Source organism: Eurypyga helias, unplaced genomic scaffold (assembly GCF_000690775.1).
Source record: "Eurypyga helias isolate BGI_N326 unplaced genomic scaffold, ASM69077v1 scaffold12325, whole genome shotgun sequence".
NCBI classification, from domain to species: domain Eukaryota; kingdom Metazoa; phylum Chordata; class Aves; order Eurypygiformes; family Eurypygidae; genus Eurypyga; species Eurypyga helias.
Genome location: NW_010252111.1, coordinates 17535 through 31330, shown reverse-complemented (window position 1 = coordinate 31330; position 13796 = coordinate 17535).

Genomic DNA, 13796 nt, shown 5'->3' with positions numbered 1-13796 from the left:
ACAGTGATTGTCATCTCAGTAGATCTCACACCACGCAGCCACCACCTGCAGTAACAAGGACAGTAGAAAATTGATACAGTACACTCATCAACCAATACACTGATGAAACATCATTGACAATAACTGTTCAGCATCAGCAGAAACTGCACAGCAGAGGAAAGGGCAATCAGGGGGGAAAAAAAAAAGGGCAAGAAAAGTGGAAATAAAAATAAAAAAAACCCTACCATAACTAAAACCATCAAATTTTTCTTGTAGGAGGACACGTCACTCGGTCATTGACACCATCAGTATGTGGTGACTTTTACCTCTACACCTTCAAGTGCTTTACTGGGAGAGGGACTGTCACAAATGGGGGCTCCAAGACTCGGCGACTTTCTTAACCCCGCAGAGCCACTCAGAGAGGGAACCTACAGGAGAACCCAGCTCAGCCAATTCCAAGCCTGGTCCCTCATCAATGGACCTATTATCTACACAATGCAGTTTTTAACATCTTATATGAAAGACCCATACATATTAAGACGCATGGCACTCAATTTATTTACCTCAGAAAGGTGAAGAGATTCAAAAATTCTGACTAGTGAGTAATTTGTGCCAAAGTAAGGAAATAAATGTGAGCTTTTTTTTTTTCCCTTCTAGGTTATCTTGTTATTTTTACTGACAGCTTGAATGTGACTCTGAAAAATATTCAAGAACATTTGAAGACACTGGTCTCTCAAGTTGAGTTGTAAAAGGGGCCATCTTTAACACAAAGTGTCTATTTAGTAGATCATTGCTTATGCATTGTAAATTAAGTGAGCTCTTTCTTTCCTTCACTGTTTCATTCTAAAGGCATTGGAGTCGCAGAGAAACTCATGACAAACTTTCCTTCGTGTCTCTGTTGAGAGAGCAAGCGGCAGCTATGCTTGTTCCCTTTGGGACACCAGAAGTGTCTCCACTTTGGCTGCCATCATCCTTGCACATCACCCAGCCACCCCATCATGGGTAAAAGCTGACCTACAAGACACAGTGGGAAATGAAATCTTCTGCTCCTCTGCTGTGACTTCCTCTATTTTTCACTCTTTCCTTTTGGGAGGTTTCCATAAGATATATCGTATTTGAGCATAAGTGGCACTCCTCTCTCACAAGAGGACAACGTGTAAGCGTAGGTACACCCCCAACAATCCTGTCGTTTTACCAGAGTGGCTCCATCAGACATAAGATCTAGTAGCCAAATTCAGGGCTGCGAACGAGGAAAGGTTTGCAAACACTTGGCTTTATGAAGGTGTTTGACTGATTTTACTCTACAAGTAATGGGCTACTTAAGAATGCCTGCACAGGCTCAAAATTTTGTTTAATATTCCATTAGCACCAAAAAGAACCCAGTGAGGAGCATTTTCAAAACTGTTTCCAAGGTTAACATTTCCAAGGTGGGGCGATTTACTATCAGCTGTGTGTGGCTTAAGAATGGTTTGATACCTGAGTGGTATTAGGAGCATAGGTACATCAACTAAAGTCGCCACTTGTTTTTTGTACTTGCTTTTATTTCTCTGATTCTTCCTCTCTTTTTTCCTTCTTCTTTATACCCTCCCACCCAGCCTTTTTTTTTTTTTTTTTCCTTTGATTACCTTTGTAATCAAAGACCATCTATTTCTCCTGCCTTTCTGGACATTGGTTGTTCCCTCTTACTTCACATTTCAGAACGCAGAAGAAATCTATAATTAACTCAGACAAAGAAGTTTGAGATATGCAGGTTGCCCGTGATGCAATGGTATCCTTAGGAAGCACTGACTGCTAAAGAGGAGCAACCTTCCATAGACAGCACAGTTACCAGCACACTGAACACACAGGCGCCATACCCATTTCCAAAGCTTGGATGTAGACCATCCATCAAGCCATACCAAATGTTATTGACGCAAATGTTGATACAGGCTGACAGTAATTTGCCCGAAGTTTTGGCTCTGTATAATTTGAGTTGACTGTACACAACTGAAAAGTATTGGAAACAGAAATCTATATATATATTACAGGTTTAAAACAAAGCCAATAGTTTATGAGGGAATGCTCTGCATTAAGGAGCTTCCAGAGATGTTGTTAAAGAAAGGTTTTTGTCTCAAATTTCTAGGGAAAAGCTAGAGATATATTTATTTAATATGTTATTTTCTATAAATACTCTATGTTATATCCCTAAAAATCCCAAATGACCATGAACTTCTGAAGCTTTCAATCAAGACAGAAGTGGTGAGAGAGACAAAAAATACATGTCCACAGCCATGCACAGACTTTGGGAAATGCATACAGGGCATAAGCCATAGCACTAAAAAAATCTGTACCAGATCAACTCATCTAGTGTCAAAGAAACTAAAGCACATGAAGATTTATTATTTGATTAAAAGCACTTGGGGAGCAAATGCTTGTATCTAACATTACATTTCTCAATTACTCTGATATATTTGATATTTATAAAAATGTAATAATTCCACATACAGGGAGAACAGAGGTAAATATAGGCTAATATAATACTGGCTGTTGATTCTGACTGACAGCTCTGAAGTAAGACCACATACGGTGGTTGAAGTTTGAAAGCATTTTAAAATTAGAAGTAGCATTTCTGAGCCTAGCGCTGAAAAACCCTGACATTTGCAGTGCTGGGAGCAGGCTGTGAGAGGGATTTCTATCCTGGTTTCCCACCCAGAAGAATATATTTACTGTTCAAACATTTTGAGGCAGACACCCATGGAAATCAACGGGAACTCTGCCATTGGTTTTAATGGGAGCAGAATCTGTCCCTATGTGTAAATATGCAGCAATATTTTTTTTCCTCTAACTGTTAAAAACCACCATCACAACTGGATGGAACTTGGGTTTAAACACTCAGACATGGGGCCTCTTTACCGCAGGAGTCTCCAACGATGTCCATCCTTAACACCACACCAGCTGCCAGCTGAAGCCTCTGAAATGCTGATTTTAATCAAAATCTTTCCTTTCAAATCTAGCTTACAGTTTACTCATAGCGCAAAAGTGCTTCTCAGCACTGGAATTTTCAGGATGCGATGCTGAGCCAAATACTGCAGGCACAGCTTGCTCATAAGACAGCAATCTTGTGGCCCACCTTGGAGGCTGTAATAGGGCTACTGTACTCAGCCTCCCACCCTTGGTGAAGCCCACTAATAACATCTGTTTTATAGCATTCACTCCTGCAACCTGCTAGTTCCTTGGCTCTACTGCTGTCACAGAGAGGATGTGCTTTACTATGCTGCAGGTCTGGTGGAAAGTTGTCAGACTTCAAGCCAAATGTAAAAGCAGCCAGTGCTGAATAAATGACTTGAAGTGCTTTCTCCAGGGACCCCTTCCAGGTCCCAGATAGGCAGATTTGGCCAGTGTTTGTAGACAGTCTTGCTCAGAGGCAAATTAAAAATCAAAATACAGACACCGTTTGAAAAACATCGAAAGCTAGACTCAAACATCCACCATGTATTAAGACATTCTTATATAAAAATAACCACAAGGATGCAAATTCATACTTTCCTACTTGGTGAGACCAACTGCAACCAGGAATAAACCTGGAAATGTGTGGGGCAGACTGCGGCACTGCCTTCAGAGAAAGCATAAAACTGGAGGTGGAAAGCTGGAGCGAGAAAAACAAGACACTGTGAACCAGGCAATTGAATGGAGCATGGGTGGCACAAGGGGTAGGACCCTCACCTGCCCCGGTGCTCCCCGTGGGAGCTGCCCTCTCACGTCAATGGCAGCAAAGCAGAACACTCACCAGCTAAACGCACAAGCTGGGTACGTCTGAGGTGTACTCACGACCCAACTCGCAAACACTGACAGAGCACACACCTCCCCAGTGGCACTGGCTCTGCTGGGACTGAAGGAATCTGGATACTGGCCCTCGGGACCAGAGCAGCAGCAAGCCACCCCGCTTTTGCTGTGTGGGGGTGAGAAACAGGAGGGGGAGATTTGTCAGCAGACTGGCAGGATCCCGAGACTCATGTCAGGAGCAGACGCAAGGTACGGCTTCTCCACACGGTCCGAACCGATAGGACAAAGATCTCAAATTGTCATGTGGTTTGGCAGGAGAGAGCAATGTCTTTTGTTGAGGGAGCCATTAACAGAGGGAGCCATTAACAAATGTCAACTCTTTCATTTTGCTATTGTTTTTTGATACATCCAGAGCATTAAGAAAGCCCGCACGCCAGTTGGCAGGCTTGGCTGTATAAACGGCTGTGCTGACACAACCGATGGGGCAGGGCACTACAGAACGAGTACTCGGGAGTTGTGAATTGGGAAAAGTGGAGAGATGAAAACCTTCAAGCTAGTTTTGCTGACAGACTTTATATCAGAGAGCTACAACCTCAGACACAACTAGCCAGCCATCCTTTGAATCATCAACCCCTTCATATGCCCCTTTTGCAGTTTCTTTTTAAGGTTCTCTGACCGGGTTTATAGTATGGCTATGGAAGTGATGTATTGGCGCGACCAAGTGGGCAGCTTGGTGCGGCACAGAGGCAGGAACATGAGGCCCACAAGCCAGGACTGCCACCAATATCTTGATACTGTCAGACCACAGGCTGCGGTTGCACACACGTGAATTTGCCAGCAGCCCTGGCTTCTGCAGCCCACACTCTTGAGCACCCAGTAACGCCCCAGCATCACACCCTTTCTTGTGCTGGCAGCCTGGTGCTTTCCAAACCTGAACTGACTCATGACGATGTGAGAATGGGGGCAGCCAGGGATGACTTTGAGTCAACCATGCAATCCTCACCACAGAAGCAAGTTTATAGCTATCACTTTCCACAACATGGAAAAAATTAGCTCAGCACACATGTCCATGAACCTCCTTTTACATCCTTCTGTCTTCCTTTACCAGTCACCCTGCCCATAGCAGGATCATATATCACAAGTCAACTCCCTTCTTATAAACCCTGTTATCACTGCAAGTCTTTAAGAGATCTAGGAATTGATAACTCTGCTTCCTCCTTTTCTTGCTGTATGTGACTCCTCTTCCTATATGGGACAGTCACCATCATTCTGACACCATACAGGACTCCCACAAGTGCCATTTATGACAGTACCACTGTCTTGATGCTGATTGTGGCTTTGACATAGCTTGGTCATCAGCTTACCATTGCAAATCCATGCCACAGTCGAAACAGAACATCTTGCCAGTCAGTGCTCAATCAGCAACACTACCTGATTCTTCTTACGCAGCTTCTTCTCTCCTGTTTGATTCCAGTCATGGTGATTAACTTCAGCTAGACCTGGCTAATTCTTTTCCTGCACAGAAGTCCCATGATGTCCTTGCTGAGTTACAGAAACACCCAAAGAGCCTCTCTAACGAAGCTGCTGCTACAGTCTCAATGTGCTGGTTTCCACTGTACACCCTAGACCTATGTATCTACCGAGAATCTACTATCATGATGACACTTGGGATACCTTTCATTTTTGTCTGCACAGCTCTTCAGTATTTTCATCCACTCATCGATCTTTTTTGGTATGTGTTACTGTCCCAGTGATACCGAAGCAACAAAACAAAGAGAAGCCTAGGCTTCCATAAAAATAAAGTCCACCCTTACATCCATATCTTAACAAAATCTCTCTAAACCACTTTATCCTCAAGGTTAAAATCTCAAATAGGTTATTGCAGGATGTACTCTGTACAGTTATCATAAATGCTCTGATATTATCTGGGAAAATTTTAAAATGTGTTAAACACTCTAATGGGGCAGTAAGGAACTCAGAATTTGGGATATGTTTCCAGATTGATATTTAACATAATCTTCAGCCAACTCACATCGTCCTGTGAGACAGTATTTGCCTGATTTAAAATGTTTGCTTACAACACTGAAAGCTAAATTCTGCCAAATACCACCACAGCTTCACTACTACATGGTGGTGGCAGGAGATGCTGTTCGCAGCAACTTATTTTAATTATCGTTTTCATGAGAAAACTGTGAAAATATGAGTTAGGAGACAAAAGGAAGAAATAGCCTGGAATTATCCACATTCTCCAGTTGTTTAAGCACCACAGAGTTTTATTGGGTAGATAAGCCCTCTGAGTTGTTTAAGAGCCAAAATTTCTACTTAAAAAAATAACATCAATCTTATTTTGCTTATAGTCATTAGGCACTGATAGTGCTTTTTATACTTTATCTGACTGTTTTTGTGAGTGAGTTAGTTAAGAGTAAATTTCTGTAACCACTGGGGAAGGAGATGGAAAGAAAAAAATCTCTTTTTTAAAACTGAACCAAGAAAGTGAAGATACTTTTCCTGTGCTGCCTCAGTTAACCACACACTGTTATTAGACATCAAATCATTAGTCAAAATGGTGTCATTTTTACATTCCTTGAAAAGTTTTTCTAAATTTGAAAAAAAAAATAAAGCAAAGCTGCTCAAACCCTTTAATGATAAAAGAGGCTGAGAGACCTGGAAGATGCAAGGTGAATTTCTTAACCTACCCACTCAACGGACAAATTGCTTTAAGAGGTTACACATGAAATCCCTTTCTTCAAGAAACTTACAGGACCTCGTGTCAGTTCTGGGATACCTTTATCACTGGAAAGAGCTGCTAACGTTTATCATTTCACATCCAGTTTGTTGTCATAAACAGTTCAAAAGAATGCCATCAGCTTCACATTAAAGGGACTACACCAGCAAGCCAGTAAGGGAACACAGAGCAGCAGGGACGCCAGAGGCCCTTGGAAATGCTTTCAAATCGTACAGCATCAGACAGAAGTAGTGCTGGAGGCAAAAGCAGAATCAACTTAAAAGTTAAACGGAGTGTGACCATGCGTATGTGTGTTATTATTGTGTCTTACTGGAGTGCTCTTATCGCAAGCCTATAATGACATCATGATAAAGCTGCAGGCAAACGCATCATATTTTTGTAAGTGATCTCTAGTCTCTGGAATATTTTGACTAGAGGGGAAAGCAAAATCAATCTCCCATCTTCCACAGCTAACAAGAACTGACCTTCTTTGCGTGTTCTTTGAAGACTCCAGTCCAGCAACAAAACGTGTTTCATGCAATACATGTATCTTCAGATGGGGAAAATCAGAGTCCTACCTTTAAATATAAGAGGTGAAATGGAAGCATAGGACAGGGAGAACAGACATTCAGTTAAACCCAGGACGCAGTCACAACATTGCTAACGCAAGCACCAAAAGTGCCAATAACATATTGCCTTTGAACACACGATTTGAGAGGCCAGGTCATATGCTGTTCAGTAAATTTGCGCCTTCCAATCCTACTGGCCTGGTTGAGCACAGGTTGGCTCTCTCCTTACACAGGGAATCATTACTGTTACTGAAAAGCCTAAAAAAAGAAATTTCAACCACGATTGAGAGCTGCATAAACATACAATTAAAATAAGCCTCTACTCATTGAAAGTTTTTATTTCATACAAATAATGTTTTAAAGGAGTCAAACCCATGTATTTATTCTAGATAACAGATACATCGTTATTGCAAAAGAAGGTTGTGCACTCGGTAGAGCACTTAGTACAGCAACACCTCCCGCAAACCATGGGGAAGTCTACATCTGTGCTGGAACAGGTTAGATAGCTACTTCAATATTTACTAAAGGAAATGTATTATATGACAAATGTTTATAGAACGCAGGGTATGCTTCTCGAAAGCAGTACGCAAAAACTGTGGACTAAGTGCATCGGGTTCATCCTAGGTGTGTAAGCTTTACTTTTTGAAGTGCTCTTAAACAATGCAAAGTATGACATTTTATAACATTTGGAAAATGGGCGTTTGTGTCAAAATCACATTTGGAATTGTAAGTTTGTGTGAGGTAGAGTACATGAATCATTAAGGAGCCATTAAATCCCTCTTACCTAGGGTACAGATCTTTATAAAATTCGAGAATTTATATGTTTTTATATTTCAAATGATAAGGTTATTTTTGTTTCTCTGTATTTTTATGTGCTCGAAGTGTTACGTTTGTAATTAGGCATTCCAAATCAGCTTGAGTGAGAGCAACTGTGTGGAAACAGATCTCTCTTAGATTAACCTTCCCATAAAGACGAAGAAAAAGCTTTGCAGAAAGCACAGTCTAAGAAAGAATTTTGGAGCCAGGGCCTGGATGAGTATGTGTGCAGACTCATTACACAGAGACCAAACTCAATGAAACCACAACCTTCCTACAGACTCTCACCAGCTGGACAGCTGGAGATATCACAGACTGACACAAATGGGATGCGGGTGCCATGGTCAAGCAGAGCTGGTTGAAACACATGCAGAGAAGGAGCTTTCACTCCTAACTTCATTGGGTTGCTCCCACTGAGGCAGATTAATTACTTTCTGAGCCTGCTGAGTAACATTTCTTCATACCAAAAAACCCGGAACGCTATGCAACCCATTTGACCCAGCACAGATTAAACTGTCAACTACCTGGAACAAATCCACTGTGAAACACTTACAGGGTTATAGGAAAGGAGATAGATCTTTGCTTCCCATGCCCAGCAAGATCTTTCTGCTTTAAAAACCACTCTGGGGTACAAATCAATATGATTCAGCTTGACACATCTGCTGTGGGCACTCTGTACTCTCTCCTTATTCATATAACCCATCTGCAAACCATGGAGACTTGTGATGGCAAAGCTTGGGAAACCAGCTTTTCTGAGGTCACCAAAAAATACTCTTCAATATTCTACAACCCTGCCAGGTCTCAGTAGCAAAATATCAGCTAAATAATTTTTACAGCTGTTGGCAGTTCTGGGATTTCATCACAGTTAGATCACACAACATCAAAACTGATATTTCTTTTGTAAATTTGAATCACAAATTAATAGATTACACATTCCAACAGAATGGCAGATTTATAATGAATAATGCTAAAAGTGCAGTAAAGAATTTTGGGTCTTAAGTATTCCTTAACGGCTGCTGCTGTTAGAAAATAATGGAGAGAGAGAAGTGCAAGGCTGCCCCCTCTTCCCAAAATCATCTATAACACGCAAGGGATTTTCCTGCCACAGAAAACACAGGAGATGTGAGGGGAAAACAAAGGATGAAAAAAATAAAAAACATCTCTTAGAATTTAATAAAACAAACTCTGGCTTAAAGGAAGTTCAAAAATGAGTGTGTGGGTAGACAGACACCTGCACAAATGCAGTGTGCATCCAAAAAAACCCCAAAAGGTCTGTCTATCACTTTGCTGTACAGATATAGACCCTTTATTTCCAGGTACATCTGTTTCTCTGTTTGTCTCTTCATTTGCGTATGCACTCCCTCTCTGTTGCTTAGCTTAATGCCTAACTACATCAACACTGACCGGTTTTCCTGCGTCATGCTATTCTTGTTTACTGATCCCTGTTCCGTAGCTCGTAATGGACAGCACAAATAGAATATATTTTGCAATCTCTTATCTAGAATACATTGTATAAAAACTCTGGGGATTTGAACTGGAAGAATTGCACTTTCAGACTGGAAGTGAGGCAAGCGTCTCACTATTTCTTCCAGATAACATGGCTTGAGGGAAGCCTACCCAATTTTTAATATGTTTCATGAAGCAAGCAGTGCTTTCAAAGTTGCATTCAAAAGAGCAAGATACGGAGATCTGCTTAGTAAAATTTTCAGAAAGAGCTCAGCGCGATTTGACTGTAACTTGTAGATGCCTATTTAGGAACACTTGCAGAAAGCACTCATGCGCTGAACTTCTGAAACATCACAGTCCATTCTGAAGCGCCTGAAATGTAATGCCCCAATGCTTCATGCATGCTGAAAAACCTTTACCCCTTTTCTCTAAGCCTGTGTCTGTGTCTAGCGAGTTGCCATTGCTGTACTTACTTGTGAACGCTGCAATTACTGGTGTACTCTGTACCCTGGTTCACGTTTTCATTGCAGCACAACATTTTCTTGGCCTTTGCCTTCATTTACTTTTAAAGCACAAGTGCATCTTAATGCTGATAAAAAGACAGGTAGATTTATGTATTACTATGCATGGTCCATATTTGCTACAGACGGTGGAACTCAAATCCCAAAGTGGCTGCCCCTGAAGAAAATCTTAAAGCTCTGTTACGACCTCCCACAGAAATCAGGAAAGAATTAATGGGCTGTTGAGTTCCTAACATGTCCCACCCTACAGCATCTGAAGGAAGTAGGTGTTAGATTGGCAGAGGAGAGCTTGACAGGGTTGAGTATCCAGCTATTAATGAGAGGCCTGAAGCCAAGGAAGACTGTTCCCAATTAAAGCATCCCTTTGGTGAAAAAGGCCTAGTGGAAAATTAGTGATTTTTCTGGCAGCCAGTGACTTAGGGGTCCCTGATCCCAGGTGGGATAGCAGTATTTGCCTTTTGGGTTTTTTTGACTTCTATTGACCACTGGAGGGGTGAGGAGTCCACCGAGCGCTGGGCCCAGAAGGGCTGAAGAAATTTATGGCCTTGCACGTTTATTTTGGACTTCAGGGGCCATATAGAGTGTGGAACTTTTTATGCAACACAGCTGGCAGAAGATCACTCTGATCTGAGGGTGTTAAGAGAGTAGATGGATCAACCAAATATCCAGAGGGAAACAATGTCAGTTACATTATGCTATTTGGAAAGGGGATGTTCTAGGGGCATTACGGCCACATTGATCAACAACTACCACTCCTCAGTATTGCAGTCGTTAAAACTAGTCTTAAGCAGCTGGTTCACCACACCCTGACCAACTGTCCTAATGAAATCCGAGTGTCTGTAAAGCCCCAGCCCAATTTCCCACAGATAAGTACAATTAGGCAAGGTTGATGGACAAAGAGATACTCTTGTTTCATGAGTTGTTCCACAAATACTCAGAGGACACAGCGTTAACAAGATTCATTTGAATACTCTCTAGTAGCTAAAACACGTTACAGAAAAAACAAGGAAATTAATACATAAGAAAAGCAAGCTTGAACATTCTAATTTGGGGGTGTTCTATGTAGACAGCTTGCGGTAAACAGTTTATTTTCTGAAAAAACACAGTTTGATTACCCCAAATATAGCCTGAAAAGAAATTCTGGCTTAAGCAAATAACAAAAACCAGTTACACATACAAACTGAAGAGAGCAGGGACTATGTTTACTAGGAAATTTGCTAAGACATAAGAGATTTAGGTTCAAGTCCATCCTCTTCCTCAAGGATTTCAATGCACTACTTGGGACATACCCATATCTTTCCTATAAGGGTGTAGCCCTGAGGTGATTTGCTTTCAAACAGTTCCTGGAGCTGTTTCACTTTGCATGGAATATCAGCCAAAGTTCTAACCCTCACGCAAATGATCCTTTTGTATTTGTATATATTAACATTGTAAAACAGGCTGGCTGTTCCAGACATCCATGTATATATTAACATTGTAAAACAGGAATGAGGGCTGGCTGTTCCAGACATCCGCACTCTGCATTTTATTGGGTATGGCATTATTACTGCATGTGAGAGAAGGATTCAAATGCCTATATACAAGATTAATTTTTTGGAGGGGACATTGTGGAAAGAAAGAAAGAAAGAAAGAAAACCTCAGAGCATCATGATCTAAAATAAAACATATAAGTCCCCCATACCACATTTCTTGGTACAAGAAAACATAGACCAGGACACACAACAGTGCTTTGCTGTTCGCAGTCATGAAGTATCAGCAGTGTTTTTTCAGTGATGCCCCAACAGCATAATTGCAGAGATATTCACCTTTCCACAGACATTCTTAGGAAAACATCATTCCCATGATTATTTTAGAGCCAGAATATTTGAAAGACCTGTGTTAACAGAGACTGACAACTTCACCTTCAAATTCAACACAAAAACAACAGGTGGGGCCTATCAGAGATCATACTGTAACAAGGTTCTCCAAGTCTTCAGTCTAGGCCTCTTCTTTCATCAGCCAATTGTACAGTTAACATCTCTTCAGATTCTTTCAGAATTAACTAATTCACTGAAATGTGTGCCTAATTCAAAGTTGGTTCCATTTATTAACATCAAAAGGCTTTGATCAGGCCCTATTTAAAAAAAAAAAAGGCTCTCTACAAGTCTATTGTGTATTTACTATTAGGTACACAATAGGGCTTCTGTGATTCCTCTCCTTGCCTCACCTATCATTATACCATTATACGTACGTTAGCAGATAACATGTCATTAAAGATTCATAAATGTCAGTCAGAGAGTCATCCAGAAAAGCTGAAGGAAGGTTTCTTGGTCTGCCAAGTAGTAGTTCTGATAAGGGATCACCTGCCCAAGCAGTGCATTCCTACCTCACCACTAACATTTCATCCAAATGCACAGATGCCTTGCCACAAATTACTGTGGTTGAAAGGGTTTGAGTTGCAGGGGGGGAGAGATGGGAAGAGGGAAAAAGGAGTTGTTATTTTAAAACCATCTAAAACTTCTACTTGCTTCTGCATTTGAAAATTGCTTATGCCTGGAGGTTAGAGAATGGCTGTTCCTAAGCATCTGTTTTCTAACTTTATCTCCACCCCTACCACCCAAAATCATGTTTTTATGGGCTTCAGAGCAGCTATCTTCAATCAATAATTTACAACTGCAGAATACACATTCTCAAATGACACAGCTCTGGTCTTCACAGTAAATCAAAGCTCTACCTGTGAAAGGGGAAGATTTCCCTTACAACCAACTAAAAATGCAACACAGTGTGATGACAGACATATATAATAATCCTAGTAGAAAACCAAAACTGTAATAACAATATCCAAAGATGAAAACAGAGCCCTTCTAACACCACCTCCCAAACGACTATTTTAACCTCAGTGAATAGTGTAAATCTTGAAATTAGTCTAAGTTCCAAAGAAGACTAAGTAATGCCACTTTTTAGATTTCAAACCTTGCACAGCTGAAGTCACATCCTTAAGAGTTACATGCAAGATTCTCCTACCTTTACACTGTGTAAATCCCTTATGTTGTGAATACACACTACATAAAGTACTCAAAATTCTACAGGATCATTTTTCAAAGCATGACCAATAAAAGCAAAATAGAGAGTTCACGGGCTAATTGATTCTGAAGATGCAAGAACTTAAAATTAGGGAGATTCTTGGAAAGAGAATTTTAGGTTTTTCTAATTATAGAAGATGAATGGAGAAAAAAGGTATCTTTCCTTAGAAAACATTATCCAAGGAAAAAACAGCACACAGAAGACATGGGCGAACCTGTGTATCCTTGGTAAGTCACTGGGAACTTACAAAGGGGAGGAACGGGAAAATCAAAACTTATATAGCAGTTAATTTTAATTTTGAAGTGTAGTATTCCCAGGAATTCCTTACAGTAGAGATCTTTATCACTTGGCTTGCACTTGTTTACAGGAATCTTGAACTAGAAGGGGTTGGGTGTAATTCCAAAAGGGACAGACAGCTTCGAGCATAGGGGAGGTTGACAGCTGCATCAGAAATTTGATTTCTGCAGTGATTTGTGGACTGACTGCATCTCCTAAGTCAAAGCTGAGTTACTGTACAGCAGAAGCAGCATTTGCCACTTTAAAGCAGTGGGAAAGAAATTTGGGATTTGCAGTATAACATAAGCAATTATACAATCAGCTTAGCCTCATCCAAGAGGGTTACCAGTTCGGGGTGGTCACAGAGGACAGTATGGTGATTAGGGCAAATGTGGGGCAGAATTAGGGCAACGTGATGGCAGAAAGAGAATAGAGCCGTGGCTGGGTAAAATATTCATAGGCAAAAGATGATGAGTCAGGGTAAACTATTTCTACTTCTGAACATTATTTATAAAGGGTGTCTTATCACAAGCATGCCCTTAAAAACATCTGGAAAATATCAGACAATGGAAAAGAAACAACAGATCAAATCATCATAGATTTCAACTGAAAAATGGAGTGAGGGAAGAAGGATCCAAG